This window comes from Nilaparvata lugens, chromosome 4 (genome assembly GCF_014356525.2).
Source record: "Nilaparvata lugens isolate BPH chromosome 4, ASM1435652v1, whole genome shotgun sequence".
Taxonomy (NCBI): domain Eukaryota; kingdom Metazoa; phylum Arthropoda; class Insecta; order Hemiptera; family Delphacidae; genus Nilaparvata; species Nilaparvata lugens.
The window spans coordinates 28,427,558-28,444,890 of record NC_052507.1 but is presented as its reverse complement, the minus strand read 5'-3'; the positions used below and the strand labels follow the sequence as shown (position 1 = coordinate 28,444,890).

Sequence of the window (17,333 nt, the reverse complement as noted above, 5' to 3'; positions counted from 1 at the left end):
GCTATAATAGATACATAATCATTTTTGAACAAAATTAGAAAAAATCCAGAAACAAATATACATTGGATATTGCTTATTTAGATAAAATTACAACATCTTCATTTTTCGAGTTTCGTTCAAAAATGTGCATGTAAAAGCTATTCCAAATCCTCCATACTTCATTTCTCAAACCTGAAGTTCATCTATGTTATAGTGACGAAATATTATAATATGATTCATGTTATAGCGTAGAAAAATATAAACTATTAAGAGTCTATGGTTATAGTGAGAGCGATTATTCATTATTATTTTTGAATTGTGGTATTGATAAATCAAGTTCAATTTGAACGATAATAATTACGTTTTAGTGTATTTTAGAATATCTATATTGGTACTGTTCAATACACTTGTTTAAAACTATTTTCAGCATCAGGTTTCATTAGAACAACATAATTAACATCTATTTATCCAAACTGAAATATAGTGATTTGAAAATGGATCTCAAAGTGATAAGCAAATTTAGAAACAAAAGATGAAACCTTATCAGTTGTAAGCCTTTTAAAAGATGGTAAACAAAAAATATCTATTGAGTTTGATGTAACGTGAGTGATGCAAGATAGTTTGAGTTGAGCAAGCATGATAACAAACATTTTATTTACTAGAGTGTTGAACACAAGATTAATGATTCATTTTTTCCAAATTGGAACTGATAAGTTGTCTGTGTTGTAGTGAATTCAGGTTGCAGAGTATTTTGAACCTCCGAGTATAAGACTGCATGAGACGAATCGAGTGAATTTGAGAGACGTACACTACGGATTGCTATTTCACGCCAGGGTGGTTTTCCGATTTTTCAGGAAATTAAATTATGACAGCTTCAATAATGATCTGAGGAACCGAATACATTTCTTCTTGGAGCCAACCTCAAGATTATTGTTCAGTAAAAGAAAATACCTCATGAAATATCATGCATCTTTAAAACGAATTTACGTTTTTTTCCAAGGTGATCGAATTCTTAATTAACTTTTCAAATGACTATCTAATCATCTGTTTTAATTCTTTTCAAAGTTTTACAAAACTAAATTAAATTAAATAATACAAAATTATCTTAAACTGTTCTATGAACCAATTCACTAAAGATTATTACTCTGATAATTTCAGAAATATTCCAATTAGTTTGCATTTTCTCTTATAATGAAGATATAAAGATAAAAATGAATTTCTAAAACTATTTTTTGATCGTCAGCTAGTTTAATTCCCTAACCCCTAGCACGGCTTCAAACAAATGTAGAGCACTTCAACGATCAGAAGCTGAAAGCCCAAAATATCAACTCAGAAAGAATTCTACAAGATAAATGAGTTGCAACATATTTTCTGTTTCCGTTGGGAACGAAGAACAAGTAAACAAGAAATATAAGACGTTCAAAAGTAAGAGATCACAGGAATAACAGAATGATTTAATGCTATGTCAAAAAACACAGTAATCCCACATACAACTCATGAAGTACACATAGGCGCAGTGTTCTACCTGGGAAGAAACATTCTTTACGATGAATTTTCAATTGAATTCAAGATTCATTTTTTCCGCTATTGATTCAATTTCAACTTTACTTTCACATGTATTCGAAAATTTGATTACTGGACTTTCTTTGTTGAACCCATCCATACTGCATTGATCACTAAAATAATAATCGATCAATAAAATAATTGATATTACGATTTTGTAAAAACATTTAAAATTTCAACTTAGTAATAATCCAAAACTATTTTATTTGATTTAATTAATTAAATATTTTATTTGATAAATCTAGGGAATTTATATCATACAGTTGAATAGGAGGGAGTTCATCAACTTGTACGTCACTAAACATGCTACTGTGGTCGAGAAGCTAGCTGCTCCAGTTTTAATCCTTGCGGTGATCAACACAGGGAACCCTATTTCAAGAGCGGGAATTTGATAAGACAAGACACTAACTTAACTATGGTTGACCATGTTTTATTCAGCGTATTAGCGGGAATGGAAGAGCACCCCTATAAGATGACCACCCAATATTGACCTTGGTGTTTGGTGCAGTGCTGACCCATATCGACCCTTCACCCTGCTCAGCAGACTGCTCATTGTTGACGCTGACCCAGCTGAAATAACGAGACGCGAACAGGGAATGCCGGATTGGCCCAGTCAAGTACAGTTGTGCTGACATTATTTATACCAGTCGGTACAATACTATGACCTAGTACTAGAAGTAATGTGAGGTACATGTCCTACAAGCAACAACCATCAATTCCCTTTATGAGATTGTGTACTGAATCTATTTGTGAACGAAATTTGTATGATTAATGGGGGCTTCAATCAATTCAATAATCCATTTTATAGTTAGCTAATTACAACTACAGTTACTATTTATGTATTTACTTATTCAATCATGTACAATCATGATACTTATATGAAAAGGCACAACAGGTTTATGCCCAAAACTGTCCCTTTTCAAATTTATACCAGTCTAAATGAAAATGTAGGTTGAGTCACCATCACTATACCTTATCAAATTAGATGACTATATAAAGATACAGTAATGGTAGTTACAATTCACAACCACAAGTTGGTTTCTAATAACCAACTCGTGAAGAGGTTTATCACTCCAAATTTTGTTTACAATATCAATTCTTTCAAATAAAAAGTATCAATTTGAAATGGTTTACGAATTCTTCATTCTTCAAGATAATTATATAAGTTATTATATCACATCATTTTTGTGAAATTTCAGATCCCAAAACTCAAACTAAGAGATTTCACACTAAGAAATTTGACAGAACTCGTTGAAAATTTAGATTCAAATTGCTCAACTCATGAAAGTTGAACAGAACTAAGAGGAAAAGTTATTTCATTTGATAGTCATTAGATGTCCGCTAATACGCCCATGATCACATGTTTGCCTACAAAAGTTCACCGGGTTCAACAATTTTTCCCACCAAAGTGAAAAGGGAATTGGTAATCGTATGCAAATGAGTCGTTTGAGATCAACTATGCAGACATTAAACTTCACGTCGGACTTATTAAGAGAAATATCTGTTTAATGAACACATTACCGAGCGTGTTTTATGTCTGTGGAGCATCATGAGGGTTGGTCCATGTAGAAGGATGCGGGTTGATTATGATGAATTTATCAACAGTAAAAGGTCTCAGTTCCTGAACAGAGCAACAACAGAATAAATTTGAGACAGGACATTTTGTCTCACCGATTTGTATGGAATCTGCATTTTATGAAACCTACATGTAATGAAAAATTGCCACAAAAAAAAGTCATCAATGATACTAGAAGGTTGAGAACAGAGTTTTGTAGCATGCAAGGTATTGAGAATATTTCCGAGTTCGTGAGACAAAATTAAAGAAATCCACAATTCATTTCCAATTTTACAAATAAGATCTGTGATTGCGAAGTACGGTATAAATTTTATTGACCTAGAATACCTTACCAAGTTATACCTTATTGTACCTTCCTTCAAGTATTGCTTGTATGTTATAGATAAGTTTCAAAATTTATATTCTAGATTTCGATTCAAACTTGGTACCTCATATAAGAAATAATGGAGAATCCGATTGGGAAAAAGATCAGGATTTTCTTTGTCAATCACTGCTGGAATTATTTCTAGAGAAAACATTTTTTAATACTATGATTTCTGAATACTGTATATCATTTGTGAGACAATCTACAATCTGATAGATAGGTTATGACTAATGATTGAACAGTATCCAAATTTCAATGGGCCTAACATCTTCCTCTTCATCTTCAGAAACTTGTATCAACCTTATGAATGGAAATATCAGGTCAAACTGAAATGATAGCTTCAACTAGACAATAGATTTTCATTTTCGAATGAGAATCCAAACAATAGAGTTTTGGCAATCCTGTTGCAGCTCTCTATTCCAAACAAAAGTTGAACCTGAGTACAAGAGTTGGCAAAATGATGAGGCTGGGAATGGAACACGCTTTGAAATATATTAAGAGAGCAGCAGAGTATTATTCAAGCAAAGACGTCAGCTTCCAAGCGATAGTCACGTTAATCACTTTCTATGTTCATTCAAAATACCGAAAGTAATTATTATAATATAACCATACTTTCCCTAATTCATTCACTTTTGTAGGAACATGAATTCATCTAATAAAGATTATCTGAATTCGATGATGGATAAATTTGAATCGTCCATTTTAAGAAACTGATAATATTGATTATGATACAAAATAGATTATCTCACTGCTGCCACAGCCGCTACACTGTAACATTATTGAACTCATCGAAGATTATTGAACTCATTAAGTCATAGAAGACAACCATAGAATGTTATACAGGGGGCAAAATATTATATGAAATGTTGACGATAAAAATTTTAGATCTTCATTGGAGATACGGCCAATAAAAAAATGTAAATGAATTTTGACTGGATATCAAGGAACCATTATTAATATTATTATTATGAATAACATTAACATGAACATAAAAAAGTAAAACGTCATTCGAAAACAAAATAATGAAATTATTGGTGAGAACTGACTTGAAATTGAGGAGTTTTTGGCAAACGAACCTTTTTTATTCAATTGTATTATTCCCAATGGTCGAAGTTATGAAATGCTTGCATATTAATCTATCAATCTAATATTCAATAATGATGGGTGCATTTCAGAAGCTATGGGAATATAACTAGTTTTCTGAAATGAGTTTCTGGAGTTTGAAAACGGACTACCTCAATTCTCAAATTACTTGAATCAAGAAAAATTATACTTCAAAAATCATGGAATCAATCATTACTAACTTTATTACTAATTTGAATGGAAACTTACACTGGAAAAATTGCATTTTTAATGAGATTTTTTTTGTTTAGTTGAAAAAATTAATGATTCAGAATAAGATTGGTATGAATCTTTAGTAGAACAACAGTACATATTTAGCTAAAAGTTATAGTCTAGTAAATTCTATTATGAAGCTATTCTACTCTGAAGTCTAAAAAATCTATTTTCTAACATTGTCATGGAAAACTTTTTCATGATACGTCGAATAATAAACTATGTAATGGACATTCATTTCTACTACCAAACGGGGAATTTAATATTACATTATTCAAAACTATTGGAGTTTGAGTAAAAATGTTGGAAAAAAGCGCGCAAAATGTCAACTTTGAATAGAACTGAACTAGTTGGGTCGACGACCTCAACCCAAAACAGAACAGCTAAAAAAAACTAGTCCCCACAGCGTTGATCACAAATTCTCTTGGAAAAAGAGACAAGTGAGTGAATCTGACATCTCAATTTCATGTGAGGAGTAAATCTCACAATTTAAGAGTCCTTGGAAGACATTGATATGGGAAAACGCTCCAGTTGATATTTTTGTTGAAAGGTTGTTGATTTTCAGAACTGAGTTCTGAAACATTTCAAATAAAAAATCGAATATGTTTTACAGACCTTAAAAGCGGGGATATAAAATATTTCTAATGTTTCCACCAATTGATTGTGGGATTATCTTTATTGTATTCAATATGATTTATTCCTTAAGATCCACAATTCTGAAACTGGCTCTAATGAATAACACATATCATAAGTAGTAACGAATAAAGGGGAGAATTTTCCAAGTGTTCATGGTAACTCATGGAAAAATAATTACAAAAATGTGTTGAGATAGGAATATAATCATAAAGCTGCATTTACACCAAAGTTATTAGAAAATGTTTATTTCTCCCTCCTCATAGATCCTATTAGATTGAACATAACTTATCATACACATATGTGATTGTCAAGTTCCATTCAATTTAATAGAATCTATAAGGACGGAAAAATTAACATTCTGTTAATAACTTTGGTGTAAACGCAGCTCAAGAATTTATTTCTATTGATGAATGTTATTTAATGTGCCAGCTAAAAGAAGCTAGGGAGACTTTAGGTGTTCCTGGACGGCGTTTAAAAACTACCCTAGAACTGGACTCCAGGTCATGACATGGTCCTTTAAATTTCCTTCAGATTGAGACTGAACTATTATTTTAAACTGCACCGTAGCATTATGTATTATGGTACCTTAATCTCGAACTCAATTCCATTCGCCAAGACTGAGAACCACAAATAATTCCATTCCATAATAAATTGGTGAACTAACGCCATTTCCTCGGTACGTACGAAGGTACAAATTAATTGTGTGTTGGGGCAGCAATTGAAATTTCAACGTTGCCAAGAGACTCGGTGGCCGATTATTCCTGCGCCAAATAGAATGGGCAAATCTCAGCACTTTCTTATGAATGAGTGCAAGCAACATTAATCAGTTCGGCCCAAGGAGCTAAGAACAGAGATAGAAAAGGGAAATCCGAAGCAGAAACTAAAGTGAAAGAGAGAAGAAGTAAGGAGAAGGAGGAGACCACGGCTGGCTGGAGTCGATCCATTTCGGGTGGCATCAAATTATGAGGGAGCACCCCCTTGACCCACCCCACCCACCAAACAAAACCTCTTACCCTATCACTATTTGAGCTGGAAACACTTCAAGAAACTATACTATACCAGCAGGCACACCCCTAGTCGCCCAAGGCCCACTTCTTCTGCTATATATCTTCACTATTGATCTCAAACACATTTCTCCTCAAATATATTTCTTCCAGAAATCTTTGTCATAATCTACTAGCTTTTGTGCCTGTGCGCAACTGCAATATTCCTAGGCAATGAATAACTTTATAGAGGAAATATAAAAAATGTCTATAGTATTGAAGTTTACTGAATCATATTGTGGTGCAGTGTTGTAGTTCCACAGGACAACTTTATGTAAATAAGTCATAAATAATGATAATACGAGCTGGTGATACATGTTAGAAGAGGTTCTAATCTTTTTAATGATAAAGCATGATTGAATCATAAAATATTTCAAAAAAGAAATGGTTGATGTTAAATTACAATATTTATTAAAGAAAGACATAATCCAATCTTTGGATAGAAAGAAACATCTATTATCATTTTTGTTGAAGTCTTAATTTTTTGTTACGCTTTAAAAATTTCATCATCTTTTTTTTTAATTTTTTTTTTAAGCTCAAGTTCAGTCTCACTCAAGTCCTTTCCACCACTAATACATTTCCCATGGAAAATTGAGCCGCACTGCCAGCACACCACTCCGTCCTTAGCCGATCGATTCACGCTCAAATTACAACTCGCGCAATCACTCATTTTGTATTTAAATTAGAAAAAATCGAAAAGAATAAATAAGCTTAAAAAGTCCGAAAAAAGAAAATAGGCGGAAAACTGAACAGAAAATAAACTGATGGAAGAGGCACGGCGATAGAATTAAACTATTGCATAGCACAGATAAGAATTTTTCGCCCCACTTGGATGTAATGAGCTGGTTTTCGTGCGTCATATGGAGGCCGAAAATGATTGTTTTCTGACCAGGCCGGTAAAAGTTTTACGGCCCTAGGGCTGTAAATAACCTTGAAATCAGCTGATTCTGATTTGATGTGAACGTGGTTTGATTTTTTACAAAATGGTTTATGAAACGGAATCAGTTTATGCTTCTAGAATTGAATAAGTATTCTGCAATAAGATACTATCATTTATTTGGATGAATAAAATACAGATAATTCCATTCCATAATAAATTGGTGAACTAACGCCATTTCCTCGGTACGTACGTAGGTACAAATTAATTGTGTGTTGGGGCAGCAATTGAAATTTCAACGTTGCCAAGAGACTCGGTGGCCGATTATTCCTGCGCCAAATAGAATGGGCAAATCTCAGCACTTTCTTATGAATGAGTGCAAGCAACATTAATCAGTTCGGCCCAAGGAGCTAAGAACAGAGATAGAAAAGGGAAATCCGAAGCAGAAACTAAAGTGAAAGAGAGAAGAAGTAAGGAGAAGGAGGAGACCACGGCTGGCTGGAGTCGATCCATTTCGGGTGGCATCAAATTATGAGGGAGCACCCCCTTGACCCACCCCACCCACCAAACAAAACCTCTTACCCTATCACTATTTGAGCTGGAAACACTTCAAGAAACTATACTATACCAGCAGGCACACCCCTAGTCGCCCAAGGCCCACTTCTTCTGCTATATATCTTCACTATTGATCTCAAACACATTTCTCCTCTTCCAGAAATCTTTGTCATAATCTACTAGCTTTTGTGCCTGTGCGCAACTGCAATATTCCTAGGCAATGAATAACTTTATAGAGGAAATATAAAAAATGTCTATAGTATTGAAGTTTACTGAATCATATTGTGGTGCAGTGTTGTAGTTCCACAGGACAACTTTATGTAAATAAGTCATAAATACGAGCTGGTGATACATGTTAGAAGAGGTTCTAATCTTTTTAATGATAAAGCATGATTGAATGATAAAAATTTCAAAAAATAAATGGTTGATGTTAAATTACAATATTTATTAAAGAAAGACATAATCCAATCTTTGGATAGAAAGAAACATCTATTATCATTTTTGTTGAAGTCTTAATTTTTTGTTACGCTTTAAAAATTTCATCATCTGAGTACAATACTATCAATGGACTAAATATTTATGGGAAAATTGATCATATTACAACGGTGACTAGTTACCAATAAAATTAAACAGACAAAGATTTTTCCACTGAATTTTATAAGGTTTTTCTAACTTAACTTTTCTTTTATGCCAAAGTGTATGATTTAAAATGATTTATTCATATATTATTATTAATTTCTCTCTTATTAATATAGAAGATTCAAAATTCAAATTAAGAGCAAGGGAGAGTTAAAAGTTCATATGAATCCGGTATGGTCTAGTGGCTAGGATATCTGGCTCTCACCCAGAAGGCCCGGGTTCGATTCCCGGTACCGGAATATTTTTTGAGCAAGGATACAACATTTTCTGACAGGAAAATTCAATGATAGACATGTAACCATCATGAAAATTTGAAACTTTCCATTTTCTCGAAAATCCATCATGAAAATCATGAAAAAATGAAATTTTTTATTTTCTCGAAATCATGAAAACAGTATTATCGATAGTAATAATATTTTATGATCTTAAAATACTTTTGATAATGCAAGAGAGTCCCTACTGTATATCCTGATTTCAGATTTTTGTTGTACTTGAAAACTCATGAATAAACATCGATAATTGAATAATATCATGATAGACTTTTTCAATGCTTTAATTGAAAGTGACAATTTTCAAGTTACTTGTATGGCTAAATAGAATAAGTTCGGATTAGCATTTTCTACTTTGGTTGTTTCCTTTGAGACTAGGAATGGGAGACCAGGAAAACACGAGAACTGGACACTTGAATAAAATCAATGCGAAATTCTCTTTTCCATAATTGAATCACTGGTTTATTCAAAGGACATCCTGTATTAGGTCTTTTCAATCGATTTTCCAACCTATTCTGCACTAAAACCGTCTACGATGAATAATTTAAGAGTTCTTTGTCCGAGTCACGGACATTAGAATCTGGAGCCTTCAACTTCAATTCAATTCCAACGGGAATAATTCTTTCATTTAACAATGAGGAGCATATGCATTACCTAACAGATCCCTCAATGGCGGTGTGCATTCAGGTCGATTGTTTCCTAGCATTTAGTGCAGTCGCATAATTAGAAGTTCCAATACAGAACTCTCATTAATACTAGTGATACTAATCATGGAGTAGCAGCTCTTGGAAAAATATCGATCGATTTGTGAATCCACAAAACATTGAATAACAGGTGAATTATTCTAGAAAATGATTCTATCTTCAAATTATTTGCACTACTGATTGATATTTGGAACGATTACAGGAATCAATCAAACTAATTCATTCATTTTTCCTGAGATTTTCGTTAGAAATATTATACTTTTATGACAATAGGACATAGCTTTCAATTCCTTCAAGAATAGAGAGTAACAGTGGAAATTATTGAAATTCAGCACCAATTATAATTAAGTTGATGAATAAATTATTTTTATCTTTAGTTGAATGCAGTTTTAGAGATTACAATGATATTTTAACCGTTGAAAGGCGATATTTGAAATACTTCAAATATCTTTAAAGATACAAAGAGACAATGATTGGATTTGGTGTATTTATTTTTAAACACACTAGATCTACAGTATTTCACAAGTAATAATTATGATAATGCAATATATCATCTTTCAATTGAAATAGTTCTCATCATACCAAAAATTCAGTTTTTAATGATTGAAATAATGATCACAATTAAATTAATTATTTCACCATCCAACCATTGGGTTGATCAGGTGAGTGCATGTTATCTAAGGAACGAAAAATATGGTATGGAACGCTGGTGAAAATGATTAGAAGAGAGCATATTACGAGGAAAGTTAATTGGGGAAAGAGAAGCTCAATAATAGATAAGTGGTTGGAGTGTTGAACGAAGGGGTAGGGTGGGGGTGTGGACGAGGGGTGACGAAAAGGGATAAAAAGAGGTGGTGACCCGAGAAAAACTACTTAGCGCAAAGAGCAAGGAACTGGAAATTAGTTCTGAAAAAGGAGAGTGTAGTCTGAATCATGACTCATAATTCCAGTCACGGTATTTCGTCACTTTTATTCTACAGAACTGGTGATCCATGATTTATTCTAGAGGGGTTTTTGTTGAAATCATTTTCACTAGTGGTGTACTATTCTGTAGGGGTTTTTGTTTTAAATCATTTTCACAAGTGGTGTTGTACTGGAGAGGTTCATTTCAGAATAATAATTAACAAGGCCAATATGTTTGATACGTGTAATTATAACTAGGATTGATTGTATGGTCTCTTCAATTAGCTGCACGCCCAAGCGCTTCTGAAAAGTATGGCTTCTGTGAGGGTGACAGTCGGACGATTTGCGCGACAGAGAGCGAAAAAAGAGACGAAAATGATAAATTGATTGAGTGTCTATTCAGGAATCGAATTGAAAAGAATAATTGGGCCAAACCTATTATCGGCCGGGTGGAAATCCATCACAAATCGGTCTCGACTCCTGATCTGACTGCTGCTGTTGCTGCTGCTGCTACTACTTCATGTTCATTAATTAATATCAATCTGTTTGCTAAACCAAACATTGATTGCGGCTGCATTATTCTAATTAAAGCAAAATGATAAAGTGGAAATTGTTGAGGAAGAGGCCTTATAGAAAATATGACCGCAAAACTGGAGCGTGAATAGGAATCGATTTCTGATCAGGTAGACAGCTCTTCAGTGCACTTGTAAAAAACATAGTTCAGTGATTCTTGGAGATCCACTCATTGGCATATAGATCAATATTTGAAAACACTTCTACTTTTGATTCAAAGAAATAGTAGATTCATCCAACTTTTGAAATCAAAATTGGAGTGTTGCTTCAGGATTGCTTGATTCAAGGACGGCGTTAGATTTTCAGGTCATCTCTGCCAGAGATGGTGTGGAAGTAATCTACTTGTCAAATTTATTATAACACAGGTATCGGGGTTGGACTAACAACGCTAACGAAAATACTTAAAAATCAATTTTTATTTACACGATTTTAAAGAGAAGTATTATGAAACGTGAACAACGTATCTTGCCAATTAAAAAATATACAGGGTGTTTACGAACTCCCTACCAATAATGTAGGGCATTGTTCCTGGGTAGAAAACATATCTAAATATCATATTATTTGAATTGTCCGGAAGTCTTCAGTTACTCAAACAGCGGCCATTTTGCTTTTTTCACTTATTATTATTCTTCTAAATAATGGTTGAACTTACGAAATTGGAACTTTGCAAAATCATTTATAACAACTAGACAAAGCTATAAAAAATTATGATAATTTTTCAAATTCATAAAACAAAATGGCGGCCATTTAAAATTTTGTATCATAAATAACTCAGAAACCGTTAGTTTTACAAAAACTTTACAAAAATAACTTCATTTTAGTAAATGTAATTACCTATAGATTGGTACCTGATTTTTTAAGATTGAACCAATATTAACTGAGATGACAGCTTTGGTGGTTGGTGACCCACCTCTAGAGGGTTATGTAACGTTATTTTATTGTTTGAAATGACCTAAAATCGCTTACTATTAACATGCAATGCAATTAGAGATTGTTGCATTATTGAGGCGACTCTTATCAGCATGCCTTGGTTTGCACTGCAACAAGCTTTATGATCATTGAACTTAGTTAAGAGGAGCGTGGAAATGTAGTTTAGCCTCTTGCAACATTGACCCTACCAATCAACTCGAAAAATGTAAACTGATCTTCAACACTGGCATGTAATTGAAAACTGCAAACAATCCCTAATTTTCTTAAAATCCTATAAACACGAATATCATCGTCTAGATAGCTCTTTGGAACACAAGAATCTTACAAAATTGATTAAACCTCATTGTCAGATATCAAACTTGAATATTGTTTATTGTTGACTAAATGTTCAGTTGGAATTGGAACGTAATTATGAAGTTTGAAGAGTTTCAAATCAGCCATATAGTTGAATCTGATTATGAAGAATATTCGTAACTTTAATGATCGAGGAAGAAATATGAGTGAGAGAAAGATTTAAAAATAGAGGGAATGTATAAAGTGGTAGCAAAAAATGCTGTAAGAGCTAATCTTATTCAATATTAGAGCTAACAAGATTTTAGAAGGAATCAAGAAATAAGGGAATGAATTCTGCAGAATAAACGAAAATACTGCTTGTAGTTATCGATGAATAAAACGTGTTGATTCATAATAACATGATCAGTCTAGTTTATTCTGAAGAAAGAGAACCTCTTGAAGAAATAATTCAAACAGACATTGTGGTAATTGGTAGGTGAAATATAAAAAAGGAAATTAGATATTCCTTCTAGAAGGTAAGTAATTGTTCAATATTTTCAAATAAATAAAGGAATATCATAGGAATAATATCATAAAGATCCAACTTTACTGTAAAAATAAGGAAAACTGGAGATATACATATTAGCATAGAGAGTATTGTATTGAATTGAATTGTAAACATTCAATAGATCCAAAATTAAATTGATTATTAAGAAAATACAGAGGACTTAATTGGTAATGAAAGTGAAGGTTTGTATAAAATGATAGTGATATAGTTTGAGCAGGTCGAAAATGCTATTAAAATTATCACAATTTATTTTTTATAATAGGCTAATAAATTACCAAAAAAAACGAACCAGATACGGTATATCTCATCTGTGACTGAACATAACAGATATCATTTCTAACTGTAATCTGAAATCCTTCAATCATGATTGCAAATGAACAATGAAGCTACCAGGAAAAGCTGTTAACAGCACATCACATCACATGCACAAAATCCCAACTAGTGAAGAGAAGACACACGGGCGAAACTGATCAGATAACAGCAGCAGACACGGTTGACCGCTACGGAAAATTGTCCATCACTAGCACAATAAATCGGATCACAGTCGTTTTCGAATCGAATGCAGTCGAGGGGGAAGGCGGTCGTCGAAGTCACGCACCGGGAGGCGGCACGACACGCTCGGCAGTCGGCAACCACAGGCGGCGGCGGAGGCCGAAGTTTGACTGAAGCCAAGCGCCCCTTCAAGCCACAAATAATTCCCGCGCTCCGTGCTACACTTTCCACTGCGCGCGCTCTGTCTCTGCCACTCTCACTCTCTCACTAGTTACTACACATTCTACTATACTCGGATTTTTAACTATAACTCCCGAATCAGTGTAACACGTATAAGATAATACGCGAATAAAATATATTGTGATTAAAGTTATAAAAATGTTAATACTGTATTTGAAGTTATAAAAACAAGATAATGGTGTTATCAATAGTATTCAATTGGTTTCACCAGAGACAAACGAATATCCGAGTATTCTTTTCAAACGAATATCCAAAAAAGAGTATTCTTTTCTGTATGGTTCCACACAACATAATACTGAAGTTGGGAATAAACATGTAGAACTAGGAAATACTTCATATTAGGAATAATGAGATTCAGAGATTATTATACAACAAAGTTTTGAAATGAAACTAATATAATTTTTATGAAGCTGAGTTGAGACTTCTCTACCACTCAACCTTGGAAATTGTCACAGATGCTACAAAACTAATACACAATTGAAGAGTCTAGTAACCACAATTAGGTAACTAAATATGCTGCCTTATTCCGCATATCTTTATTCATACAAAACAAATTTTTATTCATCAAGTTGCAATTGTCGTGACATAATTATTTTTAGCTGCAAGGTAAATAAAATAACTAATACAGTGCATTAGTATTCTAATAACCAAGGAGGCAAGAACAGTTGTTTGTTGTTGGAATATAATAATATTAAACTGGTTAGGATATCATTAAAAATGAGACTTTTGGTTTGTTTTAGATCGGTAGAAATAGAACTATTCAAGTAGACGAGACAATGCATTTATTACTATTTAATTATTATGATGTTATCCTTCAAATATATTTTGGTGAGTGGAAATAGATTAAATTAGGTTTGATTAGTTTATACGAATATAACATAAAAAATAACTCCTGTCCAGTGCTTCTAGTCTAGTAGATATTATGGGGTAATTATAAAATTTGTGACAGAATTTATTCAACAATTCAAGTTAGATTCAAGAGAGATAAAGAGATTCTGAGAGGTTCTGAGAGAGATTATGCATGGACTAGCAAACTGATGACAGCCAATCGCCTAGACTAAATCACCAATAAATTAGATGTGCCAATTTGAACCCTATCTCTCTTAGTGACATTACCCACCATGTAATTGTACTCCTTTTCCATACAAGCATCGAAACTTTATTTTTTGACCCTCCAAGAAAACCAAACCCACAGTTTCGTCATGACTTTTCATCCTCATACAAATCATGAAGCGTGAATAACGGATATAAACAACAATAAGAAAACGGTTATGTCATTGTAAATAATTGAGAAAAATAAAAATGATTATTATTGAATGAAATGAAGACGATTTGAATTCCACTATACTAAGAGTACAGTATACAGTGGTAAAAGTGACAGCTACAATTCTTTTCAATTATTATGCTTCCAATATTATGCTATCAATATGCTTTCAAAATTTTCATTTCATGCATATACTACAAATTCTTGATTTCCTATAAATTATTGCAAGAGGAAAATGAAGGTAACTTTTAACAGAAATGGCTAGGGAAAATGATGAGATATGGCTGATGCTGGTTATAAAGTACACTTCATAGTAGGAAAGATTTCCTCTAAGAAATTGAGCCTAGTTACAAATTATGGAAAGATTTCGCTATAAATAACTATTATTTCTTTGAGACCTAATTATTTTATGGATCCACAAACTGATACGTATGGCAACGTCTCCAGAGTGATACGGTAAGAACAATGTGAGGCGAGGTATAGTGGACTAAATTGAGTGATGCCTTGTAGATTCACACGCAAGGGTTAGGGTTGAGGGTCGGGGGTCGCCCTCTATGACTTATGGAACTGCTCAGACCATACCACGGAATGTTCGTTCAGTCAGGGAAGAAAAATTGCCAGTCGCACGAACTAGAGAAGAAAACGGAAGCCAGAAACGTCAAGGGAATGTTCCTTTTACAATAATGAACTGGCAACGCTCGCTTGCCCGTTTGTCGCGTTTCCTAATGAAGATTGAGCGACCCCATTATATTATTAGGCCGCCAGGCGAAAAAACTTGATAATTAGCATGTTAAGCAATTCTATTATTCAGTCTCCCCCCTCCCTCCTTGCCACTCGTTAACGCTTCCTCTAATTTATTCTGCATGCGTTTTCTACAGTATTACATATTCTTCTTCTGGTTTCTTCCAATTTAGTCCACAGCAACGTATTGGAAGGTTTCAAAGAAAATTTGAATTCAACTTTTCACGGGAGCTGTTGCAAGATACTATTATTAGTTGTTGCTAACAATTTAAAGATGTAAATTTGATTTGCATTTTTAAACAAAACTTTACATCAAAGTTCATTCATCGAGAGTATAATTTACGATACCTAGATTGATACTTAATTTAAAACAGAGAAAACAATATTGGAAGTGAAGAAAGTTAATGCTCTTGAACATTCCAAAATTGTAGATAATTTTCATTGACTACCTTATACCATAGAGAAACAATATCATAAGGTATTGTTTCTTACGCTATGTTTCTTAAGTTTGTTTCTTACGCTAATTGTTTCTCTATGCTTATACACCCCACAATAATGATATGTGTAGAGGTTTATTAATAGTTTGTTTTTTCATTTCCTATAATATTAGTAAATCAAGTAAACATTCTCATACAATTTCAACAACATAAGTAATTACCGGTACATCAACATTTCTTTTTTTAAATGTTGTACCCTAATTAATTTTTCCTAATCACATAATTATTATTCATTAATTGATGTTAATCAATGTTTAGTCTTATTAACTTATATCTTATTATTCATTTATTGTATAAAATACTACAAATATCATAATAAAATTATGACATTGGAGAAAAAACTAGGCTGAGCCTATTATTTTGAGGAAACGTAAGGATCAAAACGTGCAAAAAGTTTACTGTTTCAATTTCAATATTATATCATTGTAGTTGTACGATTGTACTAAATTTAATGCTGGAGAATTGGGAGGATTGAAGGAGTCTAGAATGAAGCTTCAATAAAACGATTTTTGATTGTTCAATTAATCGAATTAAAAATTGAAATGGGACGGTAATTATTATTCTTTTATGAGAGTAATAGTTTGCTTTCAAATCGTATTGGGGAATTCAAAATTTAAGCGATTGCAACCGGAGCAAGTAATATTAACAAGAAACTCTATCTTGTAACAATTCCAAATCATTTATCATATAGTTAAAAAATATACCCTATTATCCATTAGCTAAACTGAATAAATTTCTATTTTTTTCAAAGTTTTCATCTCCCATTCCCTGCAAACCTGCAAATAATTTTCACTTTCATCATATGAAATAAATCTGCTCTCAGTTCCTATCGAGGGTCAAGGATTGGATGATCCTGCTGTACTAACTACTAACACAGATCTATTTAGTTAGTCTATGATACTCGTTCGTAGTCTACTACTACTAGTTACTTAGTCTATGCAACTAGTAGCCCAAAAGTATCATCATTATAATAAGGCGGTCAATTTCAATCAAGAGCCAGAATGAAATTGAAACAAATGGCACTTAATAACCACTTCCTCTCTTCAGATTGTCTCACAATAATATTGTCTGCTATATAAAGAACAGTGTAGTTGAGTACAGTACTGTAATGAGCTACAAGAATCAAGCAAGTGAGTATGCAGTTGAATCTTTCTCTACCAGAGCGCAGCAGCTTTCAGTCGCAAGGTTTCATCGGTTGGACAGAGATCTGTCTGTGGTCAATTTGTATCTTGGGAAAATGATTTGAAGAAAACTTAATAAGGGAATGATATAATATACGTTTAAAATACCACAAGGGTGAATAATATATTTA

At 33.1% G+C, this 17,333-nt stretch overlaps 1 protein-coding gene and 1 non-coding gene across 2 annotated transcripts in view; one reads left to right on the top strand and one right to left on the bottom strand.

The window, feature by feature from the left end:
* Nucleotides 1-13,434, bottom strand: part of LOC111051912 (tight junction protein ZO-2) — a 154,185-nt gene extending 140,751 nt beyond the window's left edge. The window contains 1 exon segment of the mRNA XM_039427281.1: nt 13,077-13,434. The gene's annotated coding sequence lies outside the window, so the exon portion shown is untranslated.
* Nucleotides 8,735-8,806, top strand: Trnae-cuc. Its single transcript has one exon. It is a non-coding gene; the product is annotated as a tRNA-Glu (tRNA).
* Nucleotides 13,435-17,333: the final 3,899 nt, after the last annotated feature.